The following is a 5,509-nucleotide window of genomic DNA, read 5'->3' on the forward strand; positions in this document are numbered from 1 at the left end:
TTTTAATCCCTCCTTCCTTCCCCTTTTTCCTTTGGGTTTAGTGGTTGGATGTAGTACATTTGTCACACTATGTATATCAGGCTCCGGTTGCTCATAGCCAGTGGTGGGGCATAGACATCTGGACACTGAAGTAGTCTGTGTACCGTTTGACTGGTGCAGGTACATGTCACAACTGATGTCTTCAATGTACAGGATCACACTTCCAGCAGCTGGTGCTGGCAGCAGGTGCTAGTTTTCCCTCACTGGAGCCAAAATTAATGGGGGGATGTAATTAATGCTCCTAACCCTCTAATTTTAGACTCAGAGTAGTGCTGTATGTGATGTTGGTTTAAGTGGTCAGGCTTGTGACTAAGGTAAGCCCCGTAATTGGGGGAAATGTTAAAATGCAATGAATGTGAGCATCAAGAGGGTAAAGGCCCATAGCAGCTTCAGTGAACAGGGGCCTTAGCTCCCTCACCCCTTCACTACTTCCAAGACAAGGAGCTGTTATGAAATTTTATAGTTAGGACTCTACCAAGTTCACAGCCAGAAAAAAATGTGAAAGCTGGTCTTGTGTGTGCTTTTGTCCTATTCACTACAGATTTCACAGGGGAGGTTAGCATTTCTCAAAGAGGGGGTCCTGACCTAAAGGAGAGGTGATGGGGCAGTGCAGTTACTTAGGGGGTTCATGGTATTGCCACCCTTACTTCTGCGCTGCCTTCAAAGCTGGGCATATGGAGAGCAGAGGCTACGGACCGGGCACCCAGTTGTGAAGGCAGCACCCCATCAGCAGCACGGACTTAAAGGTAGTAATACTATACTATACCTTCTTACTTCGGCTCTGCTACTGCCAGGGGCTCTGCCTTCAGAACTGGGTTCCTAGCCAGGAGCTACCACTCTCCAGCTACCCAGCCCTGAAGGCAGCACTGCTACCAGGAATGGCAAGGATAGCAGTACCGCAAACCCCGACTCACCCCCATCCTTTTTGGGTCAGGACCCCTACAATTAAACTGTGAAATTTCAGATTTAAATAGTGGAAATCATGAAATTTATGTTTTTTTAAAATCCTGTGACAGAAATTGACCAAAATGGAGCATGAAGTTAGTAGGGTCCCACTTATAGTAAAAGGTATGGTGTGGTAACTTGGCCAAAAGCTATCACTCTTATTTCTGTCCCTGTACTAGTCACAAAATAATTAAATCCCAACCCAATCTTAACATATTGAAGATAGGATGTAGCTCAACAGAAGGAACTGATACAAGAAAGTACAGGGTATCAAAAACATCTCTTCACAGGAAGTCAGGCTGGATCTTATTTCTATTGAAAGTCCCTCGAATGGTGTTACAAAACTCATTATACAGAAAGAAACTGCAACAGAGCACTTAGTAAATAATCTTTAGATATCTCAGCTAATTAAGATTCAGGCTAAATAAGAGGCTGGATGCTATCCAACCCCGATGCCTTGTTTTTAGCTTCTGCAATGCTTTTTTTTTTTTTTTTTTAAACTTCGATTTTTACCTCAGATAAATCTCTATCTAGGTCTAATGGTTTGTCATTGTTCAATTCCAGTCTTGTAAATCGGTTCTGGTTAGTTTAGCACTTTGTGGAAGCGTTCCACCCCTCTACTTTCTTGTTCCTCCTCGGTTTTAAATTTTTTTCCCTTGTTTCCCCATTTACTGTGACACTTCTGAATTTTGATCCATATCCTATTAACTGTTTCAGGATCGTGTAGACTGTTCGGGTATTGTTTCTTTCCCCTGCTTCTTCAGCTTCACTAGCCTTTCTTTCTATCCAATTTCCCTTATCTTTTTTGCATTGATTCTTTACTGCTTTATCTAGATTCCTAGAGGTTTGTTTAGTTTCTTCAGCTGCATGTTACAGTATAGAGCCTTTTATTGTCTTTTTGTCTATAATTTTTCATGTTTCTTCTGAGATCCACTGTTCTTAATAGGTAGAAAGAGAAAGCAAAAATCTTTTCAGCTGCTTCTAACATAGCTGTTTTGAAAAGATCTCAGTATTTTTCCCCACTTCGTTTTCTTCAAGAACTTTAAGAGCTTCAAACCTATTCTTGACCGCTATCTGGTGCTCTTTTCGTATCCTGCAATCTTGTAGTTTCTTTGTATTGAATAATCTGAGTGTTTTCTTTTTGAGTGCTTTAAAAACTTCAATTTGATGTTTGCTTTCAACAAATAGTGACCGCTCCCTATATCTGATCCTCTGAATATCTGTGTTAGTCAGAGGTGGAAAATAGTGTTAGACATGAGTATAGTCAATCTCATTCTGCGTACAGGCAGCTGGTGAAATCCATGTCTTTTTTGTGTATGTTTTTATAGTGGAAGAAAGAATTGCAGATACGAAGATTGAATTGTGTGCCAAAAACAAGAAGTCTTGTGCCACTGTCTGTCGTCATTCCAGGTGTATGTGGGCCGATGACTGTTTCCCCAACCTCTTTTTTCATTTCCAATCTGGGCCTTAAAATCTCCCATAACCAGGGCTAGATCATGGTTTGGTATTTCTTTCGTTACATTGTTCAATTCTGTATAGAATCTTTGTCCTCTTCGTCGGCATTGTTTGTCGGAGTATATGCCTGGACTATGATGCATTTAATGTGCTGAGAGTGGAATCTAGCTGCCAGCAGCTTATCTGATATTGGCTGCCAATTCATAAGTGATTTCTCTGCAGCGCTATTCATGAGGATCCCTACACCTCTCTCATGTTTGGTTTCACGTGACTATAACATTGTGAAGTTAGATGGAAAGATCAAGGTATCATAGTATCTAGAGAAAAAATAAAGTCTCAGTATGTCAATTTTATATCTATCAATTTCTTTGATTACCTGTGCTAATTTTCCTGCACTATTTAAAATTTGTACATTACAAGTAGCTATAGCTGTACGCTTTCTGGCTGTCAGAATTGGACCATCCAGTGGGTGACTTCCAGGATCAAGACAGGTGTAAGGCAAGGGTCCATCCTGTCTGCTTTTTTGTTTATGCTAGTCATAGACTATAGATTAAAACAATGCAACAGGGATACATATGGCCTAAAATGGAACAATTCAAGGCTATTTGATCTAGACTTTGCTGATGACAGCGCTCTTATCAATGAAGATGCTAACAGACTACAAAAGTGCACAAACCAAGTAAAAGTAGAAATGAAGATTGCATTGTATCTCAAACCTAAGTCATGTTGATGGAGGGGAGGGATAGCTCAGTGGTTTAAGCATTGGCCTGCTAAACCCCGCGTTGAGAGTTCAATCCTTGAGGGGACCATTTAGGGATCTGGGGCAAAAATGTCAGGGACAGTACTTGGTCCTGCTGTCTTGATGACCTTTCAAGTCCCTTCCAGTTGTAGGAGATAGGTAAATCTCTATATAATAAAAAACTGGAGAAGGGGGACAATTTTACGTATCGTGGAAGTACCGTCAGCCAAAATGGTACCAGTTCCAAAGAAAAGAATTGGAAAGGCAAACACTGCATTTGGAAGACTCAAAAAATGCATCTCCCTCAACCCAAAATTGAACATTACAAAGCAATTGTTATCGCATTAACATATAGCAGCGAGACATGGCAATTTACCAAGAAGGATACACAAAAGATGAATGCATTTCATCACACGTCTGAGAAGACTATTGAGAATAATAGAGATAGGAAGACAAAGAAGTCAGAAAAATCACTGGACATGGCACTCTCTCAAATAATCTACAAAAGACAACAACAGCTGGGACATATACTGAGAATGAAAAGAATGCTTACCAAATACCGACCACCCTTAAATGGAAGCCAGAAAACAAGGAAAGAGGAAGATGGCAAACAACATGGAAATGAACAGCTCTGAACAACATCAAGCACCTCAACATGAAATGGGAAGATTTGGAGAGAAGGGCAGTTGACAGGCAAGGATGACAAATGTGGGTACCCCAATGTGCAGCAAACTATGGGATGGACTAAGGTCTAAATAAGAGGACTTTGAAAATATTCAAACATGGAAGAGAAATTTTGGACTAAAATATGGACCCTCTGATGGCATATTTAGGCAAGTTTTCTAATCATTAGTGCTAATCTGTGGTCAAAGTATGAGATGACTAAGAGGGAGGTTCAGAACTCGGGAAGACTAGAGATGAAGTTTGTCAATTATTGGAATCCATGTTGTATCAACTGTTTTGATAAACAGGAAACACTAAAAACAACGTTAGATCTGCCTAGTCCTTTCATATGTGATTTTTCCATCATTTCCCAATGTTTCACTTGTCATACCATGCATAACCTGCTGTCATAAGATCAGAATTTAAGATCCTTGCTTTCTGAAAAAACGGCAGTGGATGCTGGTATCATCTGAGTGGGCAAACACTGACCCAAAGATTTTTTGCTCAGAGCTATGAAGCCTTACGATCACACACTATTCTAAGCAGAGTAGGCAGCCCCTACCAAAAAGAGATGCAACAAGCCATAGTTAGCCCGAAGTAAGAATCTGGAGTAACTCTTTCCCCTACCCCATTCTTTCCCACCCACATCAAGAAGCTTTGATGTGCTTTGAAGGAAGCAGCATTCATTCCTCAGCCAAAGGAAGTCAGAGCATTTAGTGGAAGAGGAAGCTTAGAGAACTCCACTTCAGCCTTGTGTTTTGATGGACAAGTGCAAGGACTATTGATAACTAGGGTTTTTGCAAAATATATTTTTCTGTGTTTATTTCAGAAAAAAATTCTACACTTTCATATCAGTGTCTTTAGTGCAGATTTTGTCATCTAACAGAAGAGACGACAATACAAGTGTTACATTGTAAATTGTTTGAATCAATTTTTTTTTTAAATCACTTTTGTACTTAAAGTACTAATAACCTCAGGCCTAAATTTTCAAGAACTGAGTTGCCCACATGTTGGTACCAGTCTGAAATGTTTGATCCCACTGTTAATAGTATTTCTGTTGTCTTTCAATGGTTTAAAATAGGGAGGTTGCATGAAGAGCAGTATAACTTCTCCATTTTTGCAAGTTTTACTAATACCACCTTTTACTTTTTGGAAAGTTGGGCACAATTTAAAAGTTCTAGTAGTCAATACCAGCCGTAGCAACTCACTGTTAGCCTCTCCAAGACAAGTGAAAAAAAACATTAAAAATCTTTTACACCTAAATCTGGAAATAAGAGTAGAGAGGGAAACTTGAAACCAACTCTCTCTCTCTCCACTCACCACCACAGGATCTAAGAAAGAAAAGCCATTTAAAAAAGCAATAACCATCACTAATACATAGGATCTAGTTGAATATTAAACTTAATTTTTCAAATTTAAGTGAAGCCTCTGGTGGTTGGCCGGAGAATATCCTTATCCTTCCTCTCTTCGCTCCCACTGCAGTACTGGTCTCAATTTGGAAAGGACTTAGAAGGAAGGAAAGTTACGTTATGAAGACAGACAGAATATGAACATTACTAATCAAAGCAATAGGTGTCCACCATCATTAGGCTAAGGACAAATCTCACTAAGAATGACAATGCAAAAGTCCTTGCTCAGCTCACACAAAGGTATAACGTCACAGCCATC

The sequence above is a fragment of the Malaclemys terrapin genome, chromosome 8 (assembly GCF_027887155.1).
Source record: "Malaclemys terrapin pileata isolate rMalTer1 chromosome 8, rMalTer1.hap1, whole genome shotgun sequence".
Lineage (NCBI taxonomy): Eukaryota > Metazoa > Chordata > Testudines > Emydidae > Malaclemys > Malaclemys terrapin.